This window comes from Sus scrofa, chromosome 16, assembly GCF_054392235.1.
Source record: "Sus scrofa isolate SSC_HxYL_T2T_F1_AM1 chromosome 16, Sscrofa_HxYL_maternal_Yorkshire_Landrace_v2.0, whole genome shotgun sequence".
NCBI lineage: Eukaryota > Metazoa > Chordata > Mammalia > Artiodactyla > Suidae > Sus > Sus scrofa.
Genome location: NC_139398.1, coordinates 57,362,480 through 57,375,032, shown reverse-complemented (window position 1 = coordinate 57,375,032; position 12,553 = coordinate 57,362,480). Strand labels below are relative to the sequence as shown.

The 12,553-nt window shown below is 39.9% G+C and overlaps 1 protein-coding gene across 49 annotated transcripts in view; it reads right to left on the bottom strand.

The window, feature by feature from the left end:
• Positions 1–12,553, bottom strand: part of MAST4 (microtubule associated serine/threonine kinase family member 4) — a 589,108-nt gene that overhangs the window by 124,969 nt on the left and 451,586 nt on the right. The window lies entirely within an intron of this gene.

The window sequence follows — 12,553 nt, the reverse complement described above, 5'->3', positions numbered from 1 at the left end:
TGCTGCACAGAGAGTTCCCCAGCCAGGGATAAGATACAAGCCACAGCTGTGACCTAGGCCAAAGCTCCCTCAGCACCAGATCCTTTAACCCACTGTGCCTGGCCAAGGATCGAACCTACATCCTGGCAGAGACACTGCCAATCCTATTGTGCCACAGCAGGATATTATCTAACTTTCCTTTGCTTTTCTTCAGGAAAGACTGGCATTTCATAATCAATGTAATGGTTAGAAAAGGATAATAAAAACCAGCCAGTTACCTTGTCGAATTCACCTACAATAAAGTACAGGGGACTGCGATTCCAGCCTCAAACTTGTACTGCCTTCACCACCATTAAAGATTTATTGCAATGTCTTCTTAATTCAGAATATACCTCTGTTATAGCATTCTTGAAACAAGAATTTTCAGCTAACTTCTAACTAATCTATAGTGGACACACGTGAGCATTTATATAAAATATTTGAATGAAAATTTCTAAATGCTACGCAAGTAACACATTTCAAAACCAAACCAGATTTCTTGCAGCAATATTGACTTGGGAAACAATCCTTTCTTTCAGATGTTTGCTGCTTATTATCATTTGTCAACATTCCCATAGTCAGAATTTCTTAAGGTCAGGCCGCATCATTGTATTATCCTTACTGGAGCAATCAACATCCCCTAGCATTATCTGCAAGTTTAATTAAGATCATGTTTACTCAGCCTTAAAGAAGTTGTGGATAAGAATAGACCCTTGATATTTAATTATGAAGGTGGATTGTGGTCATCTATCAACAATCATATTTGACCTATTAAATTCATAATTATTAAGTCAGTGTGATTACTTTTTAAAAAAATATTGTACAATGTATTTAGTGTTCATTCAAATTAATTTCTTTCATTTTAAGACAATGAATATTAAATACATCAGCTTGTATTATAAATGACAGATTTATTTTTTCCTAGAACTCTTAGCAAAGCTATTTGTTAATTTGAGCAGATTAACTGAAATACAGGTTACCTTACACAAAAATGACAATTTGCATTATTTTTTACATTTTGTATTTAGTCCAAATCATTTATGAAAATCTTAACATCCAATTATTAATTGTTACATGTGTAAACCAAATGAACAAGAAATATGCATCAATAGAAACCTTCTAATGAGTATCTTACACAGGAATATCAGTGAACTATGCTCACTTAAAGCTAAAATTAAGAAAATATTTCTTAAAAATATTTTGAGTTTTCCTAAGAAACATAGAATGATTAGTACATTACCACAAGGAAATAAGTAGCCAAGAATTTATATTTAAAACAAAGAAAAACACAAACAAAAATTCTCATAATTGTATGAGTTACTTAAAGTCTACTAAAAAAGGGAGGAAAAGTACTGATTTTAAATATGTGATTCAAGGAGTTCCCACATGGCTCAACTGGTTAAGGATCCAACATTTGTCACTGCAGTGGCTTGGGTCCCTGCTGTGGTGTGGGTCTGATCCCGGACCTGGGAACTTCCACATGATGCGGCAAAAAAAAAAAAAAGTGAATTAAAAAAAAAAAAAAATCTCAAAAATAAGTCCGAAGAAATCTTGAAATGGAATATACTTGTTTGGTCAACATACAAATATAATGATGTAAAATATAAAAATATGAACAAAATTTATATTACATTCATCCCATGTTTGCCCACTCTCTAAAAAGATTTATAAGCGTTACAAATAGATGATTATGAAGGTAATTGTGTATAAAATAAAACATAGGACTCTTCATGAATACATGAGTAAGTCAGAAGAAGTTAAAAACAAGGTGCCTGAGAATTTGACCACTTCGCCACACTTAAGGTACTGGTAGTATGCTACATGAATCCTTAAATAATTGGAAGCGTATTTTGTTGACAAACATGATGAACAATCAAAACTGAAAGTGTCTTCTCCCACTCCTATACGCATTTTCACCATGAATCTAGAGAGAGTAGTAAAATTATTGAATCTCTCAAAGTATCACACAGGAAGCTTTAAGCATGACATGCTCCTCAGCATGGCAAACCAGACTTTACAAAATACAGACCAAGACAGAGATTTACATACACAAGTCTCTATATTCATGAAGTAGGGTCTTGGCCTCACAAATGGATTTATTTATTGCTAATGCTCTTAAGGTAAAGGGGCATATTTTATACCGTACTTCATCTTAAAATACCTAGATCCTGACAGATATACATATTAATATTTTAAAATACTGGAACCCTACTGAGATATTCCACTGAGAACTTCAAAGCTGGAGTTCAATCTCACTATCACCTACGTTTGGTATCTCTGACAATCAACTAATCTTACTACTCTAGGTACCTGGCTCCCACTAATTGATTTAAAATCTGCATTTAAGCTCATTGCAAGAGAACTCCTAGAACTCATAATACCTATGAGTACTTACTGTCTAGAATGCCACACCGGCACTGCCCAAATTAATCATCATGCTGGTACAAAATGCAGAGCTGACTTCTGCTGTCATTATTTATTCATCTAGGTATCATACTCTCTCCTGCCAAGGAAAGGAGGAGCTCATGGCTTCCAAGTGTGAGGCAGGCTCCTTGGGTACTGGTGACCACACCAAATTCATTTGACCCATAAAGTGATGAAGTAATAGAAACATCGCCACTTGAGCAAAACCAAGGTCTCTTTTCTTTCGCTAGCCTAAGTTAAATCGCCTTTGCTTTTTCTCAAGCCCTGTCACCCAAGGGAAAAGATAAATGCCATCCCAGCAGGTAAAGGAAAAGAACATCATTTCTGCTATAGCAGGAATCTCTTAACTTGTTGAAAAATGATCCCTTTTTAAGCATTTGTGCTTGTGAAGAGTTCTCTCCAGTTCAGCCTTAGGAACCGAAAAGGTATTTGATTGCAGAAGTGAAACTGAAGGATAGTTAGGAACTCAAGTACCAGCTATCCACCCTCCAAATGCAGTCTTCCTGCTCCCTTCTTTAAGAACCAGAAGCCATCCACCCTTTCTGCTAAGTTCTAAAACACGGACCCAGGAACATCTGCTGCCCACAAAGCACCTCCTCCTTTCCGGGCCACCCTCTGAAGAATCGCATGGGGATGTCGCCTGCAGATGACATGCTCAGCTTGTCTTCTCAATTTGGAAGGTGACACAATGGCACAGATTTTTTACTTGCAAAATATGAAGTTAGCCCCCAAAGACAGCCATATACAATTTGAGACAAAGACAAAGGTAAACAATGGATCAGGACAGAGGCCAGTGATGCCAATGAGCATATGTTTTTTTTACAACTGTACCTGCAGCATATGGAGTTCCTGGGCCAGGGGTCAAATCAGGGCCAGCTGCAGCTGAGGCTTATGGCACAGCCATGGCAACACCGGATCCGAGCCACAGCTTGTGGCAATGCTCTATCCTTAACCCACTGAGCAAGGCCAGGGATCGAATCCACATTTTCAAGAGTCAACACTGGGTTCTTAACCCACTGAGACACAATGGGAACTCCCTAAGTTAGCATTTCTTTTTACCTCATTTCTTGTTTCATCCCTGGAAAGACAGACACACACACACGCACACACCAGCACGTAGTACATGTGCTGTTGACCATGGACCTGGGAATGGGAATGTGGAAAGACAATGACAGTGTTTCAGAAGGACTGTCTGGGCCCTGAGGGCTGGGAGGTGAGGCGAGAAGGGACAGAACTCTGTAAGAAGAACGTCACAGGTGGATGGGCACTTAGGTGGAGACATTGTAGCGTGACAGGAGGCCACCACGGGAAGTGTTTTATTTGTAGGCTTGGTGTTTTGGTTCAGGCAGGTGACCTGAGGATTGCGCCCGGGGCCACTCCTGCTGCCCGAGTTCTCTCTTCCCACTTAGCAGAGCAGTTTCACAAGGAGCTTCACAATCTCCTGACCACTGCCAACAGCTCCTTGCTTTTGTCAGGAAGTTAAAGAGAGGTCACGCCTTCTGTCGCCTAAGTCAGGCCTGGCTCAGAGTCAGGGGCAAAGGAAGAGGGGCTACAAAGCTGGGGGAGAGGAGAGGAAGGTTGTGCAGGGATTTTTGGCCCAAAGCTCCCATATTCTGTTTCTGCCTAAATTGTCCTGATGCCCAATGCTCCGTAGGAAGGGCTTCGCGGGACCTGTAACAGTCTCACAGCTGGATCTGTGACATCCTTCCTGGCAGAGGTACCTGTTAATTATCCTCTACCAGGTCTGTAAAAGCTGTGAGGCCCACCAGGCTGTGGCCTTTTGCAACTGTTCTGAGGAGCTGAAATGCAGCTTAATTTTAAATTACAATCATTTGGGGACATGAATACTGATTGTGCCTGATCATGGCAAGACAAGCTGAGAAAGGGAAATCCCAACAGGCAGTCATTTCTAACATTCACAACTGACGTGAAAGGTCAACACTCAGTACGACATATAACTGACCACGACAAAGGGGCAGTGAATCGCCGAAGAAGAGCCCCAGGAATTCTGAAAAGCCAGGCTGTAATTTAGTCATTCATCTTGATGAAGAATTTGATAAATTTGCACGGGAGGCCAATTATAGACCAAAGCTTTACTGAATATGAACATCTGCTAACTTTTGCCTAATACCTGAATAGAATCTGAACATTTGAATATTCCTTACACAAGAGAAAGGCAGAAGTGGAGGAAACTGAGCGTGACCAGGAGGCAGAAACTGTCTAGCTAAATGTGGTACTATGGAAAACAGGTTATAAAACAGACAGCCTTCTGTTTCCTTATCTTTACAATGAAGGGGTTGGACCAGATTAGAGTCATGAAATTTTTTTTTTTTTTTGGTTTAAGAAATTTCAAAAATATGGAAAAATAAACCTAACAATTCCCACCACCTAGAATGAACAATGCTATCATTATGCGAAATATGTTCCAATCTTTAGTATATATCTTTAGCATATATTATACATATAGACTTCTAGTATACATTGTATATTCATCTTTAGTATATATTATATATACATGTATTAGTAAATGTTACATACACATAGTGTGTATATATATATATCTGTAGCACACATTATATACGTACATAATAGAGACAGGAAGAAAGGTACATTCTGATGTTCAAATCAATAAACATTTCCACTTCCCCAAACAGGCAACTATTCAAAGAATTGTGGCATGTAGCTTCCTCATGCATTTTTGATACTTGCACATACATATATGTATACCTATGAATAGTATGTGTGTATGTGTCTACATTTTCACTACTGATGTCATGTATCAGGCAGAACTGACAAAGACTTGGAATGGTGCAAAAGGGATGAATAGCTATCCTTTCAGAGGTGGGGAAGGCTTTGTGCAGTGAGCCCCCCCCCGCCCCCGCCCCCGGCCCAGGGGACTGATTCTATGAGAGTGTATACCTGTACACCTTTCACTGTCTCTCTAGGCTATTTTACAATTCTGTAGAGGCTGGAGTTAAACTGTAGACAACTAGTAGTAGTACAAGTGATTCTTGCTCATTACAATGTAAATGAGTTGTCTAGTACAGATACAGTTAATATCCACCCATAGAGAAATGACCTTCTATATTTAATGTCATTGTCCTATGAGATAGTTAACTAGTTTCGCATCTCCTAGACAATTTTATTTCATCATTTCCTGAATGTGTGTGTACATATATATTTATATGTCTGGTTTTCAAAATCCCTTACTGTTGTCCTCATTAATATAAGTTAAATGAACTATTTGACATGTTTCTGTTATATGTGTGTATGACAGCCATGGTTTTGACTTTTTGGATAAAGTATACTTTAGCACATATTATACATTATAGATATTATGCTAACCTATTTTTTTTTTGTTTTACTCAACATTATATTTTTGAGATTTAACCATGGCAACATAAATATGGTTTGATTCATGCCTTTTTTAGATTGTTAGAAGCAAATTTTAGGATTCTTAAATTCACTAAAATTACATAAATTGTGGACATATCTCTTAAACAACAAATATGCAGGCCTCTGTATTTGCAAATTTGATTGCAAAAGTCTTGAAGAGTATCTTTGCGACTGTATTTGAAAGAAAAATTTTATCATGCCACATAAAGCAAATCTTCCTTCTTTGGCCACTTCTCTAGTTCCTTCATTCCTTCAGAGGTCACCTTGCCCTTCCCTCCAATTTTGCCTTCATACTTTTGTCTTCTCCAGAAATAACTTCTACATCTTTCATAGGTAAATGAGTCTACCCTTCCTCTGGGCTTCTTCAAGTCTAAGGCTCTACACTTTTTCCCATACAGCACAACAAGACCACACCTAGTAGCTGGCTAGATAAGCACTAGTCCTCCTTAGAAGGCAACAGAGAACAAAGCATTAATCTTCCTGTCTCTGTGACACACTTTGCAACTTAAATGAAGTTAAGACACTGCTGATATCATCCCTGTGGCCCCTGAAATCAGGGTTCCACCCAGGCTTCCATTAATTTCTTCAACAAATTACTTTTCGAGTCTCTAATCATACTAGGTACTATCCTAAACAAACAAAAACCCTGATGTCCTCTAGAGGCCTACATTCTAGAGGAGAATAATAAACCCAATAAACGAGTCAAATTTATAGCAGGGGAGATGGTGGTGATAGTTATCTTATGAGAGGTGGTGGTGGAGAAAAAATAATGCAGGGAGTAGAACAGGGAGTGAGGATGTGGTGTGGGTGTGGGAAAGTATAGTTTTAAATAGGAGGTTAGGAAAAGCTGGACTGGAAAGGTGATAGGAAAGAACAGAAGGGTGAAGGATGAGCATTGAGTAAGAGCAAAAGACCTGGGGAAGCAGTGCAAAGGCCCTGGGGCAGGGCCAGCAAGCAAGCCACATGGTAGGAGTGGACCAGCCAGAGGCAAGGGGCAAAGAGCATGGTGGGCTGGAGACAGGGGCAACTCTGCAGTGGTTTGCAGGCCAAAGCATGGAGACTGCGAAAACAGAAGCCATTGAAAGACTTTAAACGTAGTCTGACTTTTGTTTTAAGAGAATCATTCTGCCTGCTAGACTGAAATAACCAAAGGAGGAGGTAGGGAGACCAGTCAGGAAGTTAAGCGGATGGGTATGTCTAATATACTCTCATCTCCTGTGATTCGGCTCTAAAATAACGTATTTTACTTTAAGAGTTCCCTGGTGGCCTAGTGGGTTAAGGAGCTGACACCATCACTGCTATGGCTTGGGTCACTGCTGTGGTGTGGGTTCCATCCCTGATGTGGGAACTTCTTCAGGCCATAGGTGCAGCCAAAAATAAAACAAAATACAGTATTTCATTTTAAAAATTCATGTCAAAAACTTCCCCAAGATTCAACGCAAATATTATGGTAGTCTGTACTCTTTTATATTGTCTCCAAAACACTGGGGAAAGAGCAGATGCTAGTACCATGGTGACCACTAGGCAGGGAGCTTTAGGACTCTGCAGATTTGCCTCAATGTAATGACCTAGTTTATAGTTATCCAGGGTATGTCATTATGAGTGCTTAGTATTGATATTATCGGCTTGATACTTGAATTTAACTTTTCCATTTGTAGAAAAACTCCTTTTCAAAGGCATTGGTTACAATGGAAATGAATGACTGCTCATACTGTTTTCACCTAGGAGCCAAAAATTGGGGCTAATTACATGGCTATAAGGAAGGTATTGGTCCCCAAGCTTTTAAAAATTCTGAGGAAAATCAACAGAAAAATATATATATTACTGTATAATAGTATTTCTTGGAAACATATCAAGTCCATTAAGATAAGCCCTTAGTGAGGTCTGGAATTTTCTGTCTTCATAGAGGAAGAGAGAGACGGCTGGACATACAGATATGGCAAGATGCTCTTCAACATAACAAATATTTCAAGAATGTCTATTCCTGTGCACAGATGGGAATAGTACTATGGGAAATAAGAAAATGAAGAAAACACTCTCAAAAGGTTTAAAGTATAAAGGAAGGGATAAGAATGATTCACAGATAACTCTATCCTAAGGCAGAATCTGGCAGGAATGTACAAAGAAAAATATGTTGCTATCTGAAGTGTGACATAAAATCCCAATCAGCTTTGAGACATCCTTTCATAACTAATAAGCACTAGAATTTTACAGTATACACCAAGTAGGGCAAATTGTCCCTCCATCATTAAGTCTTCCCTAAATAATGCCTTCATCATCAGGGATCTGCCTGACACAGAAACATTTTTTAAAACCTATTTCTTCTTGGTTATTTCACCTCATGGCTATTTCAAAGTGAGAGATATGAACCCGGCTATTTCTGTATGGCTGACGTGGTGAGCTCTGATGTCATATGTGAGTGTGTGATTGATGGGGGCCGACATGCACCGTGTTGTACCACAGAGACCCTGGCAGGGAGAGCATCTGCTCTGTGGTCCCTCGCTTGCTCAGTGGAGGTAACCAGTGAAGATAACTCAGGGGAGGTAACTCCAGGAATTCCACCTGGACTTACAACCTAGAAGGGTGGATAAATTCTTGAGGCCGAAGATCAAATTTTATATCAGGAGTTCCTGTCGTGGCTCAGTGGTTAATGAATCGGACTAGGAACCATGAGGTTGCAGGTTTGATCCCTGGCCTCGCTCAGTGGGTTAAGGATCCGGCATTGCTGTGAGCTGTGGTGTATGCTGCAGACGTGATCCCTCGTTGTTGTGGCTGTGGTGTAGGCCATCGGCTAGAGCTCTGATTAGACCCCTGGCCTGGGAACATCCATATGCCGAGGGAGTGGCTCAAGAAAATGGCAAAAAGACCAAAAAAAAAAAAAAAAAATCAGAATGAATCTCTGTGGATACCCAGAAAAATACAGAAAATAAAAATGATCTGGATAGAGATTCAGGAAATATTTTTGAATAACTAAATATGGCTCCTGCCTTTAAGAAGTTTCGAATTTAACTTGGAGGACAAACACAGTTAGTCTATTCTATAAGACTAAACTGACCCAAGACTCTATTATAATATAGTCTGATCCTACTAGCCTGATCAGCGCCGCATCTGACTGAGAAAACACAAAGAACTGATAGGTTTATATGGCGTAAAACACATAATTGAGCAAACCTACATACACGTCGTTCTGAATAAAATTACAATGGGATGATCAGTGGAACTAAAAGAGAGGCCTAACAGAATGGTCCAAATCAAAGCAGAAGCTGGAAATAATGTGGGATTTATAGCAGCAGGTAGACCAACTGCTGAACATGTAAGAAGTAAAAAGTAATTAAAGTGAGAAGGGTCTCAATAAATGTTAATTTTTTAGGGCAATTTACCTGCAACACACACATCATAGGGGGTACCTAGCCTGCATGTCCCCCAGGACACCTGAGACATTAGGGTAGGTCATCAATTTGAAGGAAGACACTTAAGGGCTGGAACCGTCAATGAGGAGATGAATTCTGGACTTCCGATTAGTCACACAAAGCATAATAGCTCAAACCTCACACCAAAGACACATAATAAGGATTGTTTGTGCTTGAGATGAGGGTGTGGAGAAGTGCTAAGAGGCAAGGTCATTAACTCTGCCCCAAGTGTTGAAGGGAATGCGCTGGATCTTGGCAAACTGCTCCAAAGGCTGATCTGGCCACACTGCATGGAGTCATGCAAAACGATGGTCTAATCTGCCCCACAAGGCTAAAGAGCTGCTATCACCTGGCAGGACCATCCTCTGGCTGGGCTATCAAAGGGGCAATGAGAGTCATCTGGGGAAGGGATGGAGGCTGTGCCCCAATTTTATAACTGGGTAACAGGTTATAAAAATAAATACCTATAAGATTGACACAAAAGCCTTCGGTTGCACTCAAGACAGCTGTGGTCAGGGACCAAAGGTAAGTCTACAGACATGTTTGGGAGTTATGGAAAAACAAACGAAATACAACACACATCTTTTAAACCTCTAATTTACAAGTATGTCTGTTTTGTGAGGGTTGGGGGATATGTGTGACACATTTTTTTTTTAAACTTCCCTGTTTCTTATGCAACATGAATGAAAGTCCCAACTTGATTCATTTTTCCCTAAGTAGCAGAAAACCAAGTCCAAAATCACACTATAAAAATTCCTTTTAATCAATTTAATTTAATAGCATTGGATTTGTCTCAGTTGGCCAGCGTTAAGCAAACAAATCTTTAAAAAAAAAAAAAAAAAAAGAAAAGAACCCTTAGAAAATGGTGTCCGCCTCAAAGGCTTAAGTCTAATGTTCCGATCTACCTTTCCAGAAACACTGTAATAAAATTTTACCATTAACTTCTTTCCCCTGTACCTACTACCTCCTCCTTTATTGTTTTAAAGAAATGGTCATCAGCTTTATAAAGCTCGATGGGGAGATTATCTCATATTCAAGTTTTATTTGAGCAGTTATATAACAGCTGAACTGATGTAGAATTGTTTTACCCATTCCAGGCTTCCTTATACAGAACTAAACCTGCTACACCTAGAAACATTTTGCTCAGTGGATATCTTTTACTCTCATAGGGTAATTTAGCTACAAAGCTAAACATGACCCATAAAAATCAAAAGTTCAGTTCCTGCTTTCTGATTCAGAGAGGTTCTGGGGCTGCTCCAATCTGACCCATGAAAGGGAAGGGGGTATTGACTTCTGTAACAACCGGATCTCCTTTTATGACACTCAACAGAAATTTATGTCAGACCCAGAATGAAGAGCCTGAGTATTTAACACCCTTCCAACTTCTGCATTTATGGCAATTTGGCGTAACGCTTTGCCCACAAGTGAACTGTCGCTGATCCTACGTCTCCACAGTCAGAACGCAAACATACACACATGGAAAGCCCACAGCAGAGCTCCACTGTGTTCTTTTTTGGGCGGAAAAGTCAGGCGGCAAAAAGCCATCAGCTTTCTGTTCGGTATGTTTTGTTGCTGGCTGTGCCCAATTCAGAATCTTGCAAAATGACATTCTGCTAATGACATGAATGTCAAAGCTGTGATAATGGGCACAAGTAGAAGAAAATGTTTCCTAAATGGAGAAACAACAGGAGAACTGCCAAATGGATATTGAAATGACTTGTGTGTTTGTCCCACACTTAAGAGTTTAGTCCCCTACTATTTGTGTCCAATGTGAAAGGGAGGCAGCCCTCTAAAGGGGGAAGAATAGTCCACCTTGGTGAAAAGCACAGAAAAAAACAAGAGGTCAAAGGAAATGTTTTCCCTTAATTAACTTGACAGATGTCTTTTCTTTTCCCCATTTGCATCCACTGTTGTTTTCTTAGTCTCTCATTTTGCAAAGATGAAATTGGCCACAAGGAACCAATTCTGTTTCTAAAGACAGGAGGGCTGGGGCGATACCAGAAGATGCTGGTCTTTAAATTGCTTAGTAGTCAGTCTGGGTAATGAATGCTCCTTGCTCTTGCCATTTGTGGGCTGAGCAACAGAATTTTTAGCATCTGGAAGATGATGCGGTTACAGAGAGAGCCTAGGAAGGGAGGTCATGGGGCTCCCACAACTAGGGCACTTTCAAAGTCAGAAATAACTGCATTAGACACAAATACATCCAACTACATCTCATGTGAATGTAGTATACATTCCACAGAGAAAAAGATAGTTCTGTTTTAGACTTCACAGATTGACTATTTCTTAGGAGAGTACAGTTACAAAATACGAGGACTTGTCCCTGGTAGATATGGTTTCAAATTCCAACCCCTTACGCCTCAATTTACTGACCTGTAGAATAGGGATAAGACAATGAGACAATGCATGTGAAGAATTATCCTAGTGCCTGGCACAGGAAGCGCTTCATAAATATTAGCTGTCAAAAGAAAACATTTTGGTCTTTCTTTCTTGCACACATTCTTTTAAGCATATGTTTTCCTATTTAGAATGTTACACTGAGGCTTCCCCTCAAGGATTTTGGAACAAGAAGCACAAGATTGCTCACAGAATTAACTTCTAAAATCAATACAATGAATTATGCAGGAGCCAAAGAGGCTGGTTCGAAGGCAGCATACTTGATAGTAAATGTAAATATTAACACAGTTATAGAAAGAATGTAACGATAAGAAGAGTGATTGATCAGTTTTAGAAACGCAGAAGAACAAAAGCTGTAGAATCACAAGTTCAAGTGTTCATCCAAGGGCTTCAAACCGGCAACCTCAAGGTGAAGGAATGTGCAAGGGATGCACTGAACACAGACTTCAAAGTTTCAGATCAACTGTCAAAACCACGTGCATCTGCCCACCTCTGCCTGATGCTGTGGATCATTTAAGGCCAGGCCCTGCTCTGGTCCTGCTCTGTGGCCACTCCCCAAGCCACCTTCTGATTATTTCATGGAGAGCTCTGCCCAAATGTGCGTAACAAGAACAACAATCCTAACAACTGCTAACTTTGACTAAATGATTATGGTTATTATTTTGGCCATGGCCTGATGTGGGAATCTCAGTTCCCAGACCAGGCACTGCACCTGGGCCACAGCAGTGAAAGCACCAAATGCTAACCTACCAGACCACCAGGGAACTCCCGGATGAAGTGATTTTTACAAGCAATGGTTTAATTTGCATGAGAATCCTGGGGTAAGATTTATTTTTATCCACATCTTATAGATGTGAAAACTGAAGAACTGAGAAGTTCACAAACATGTCTAAGATCACACAGCAGGT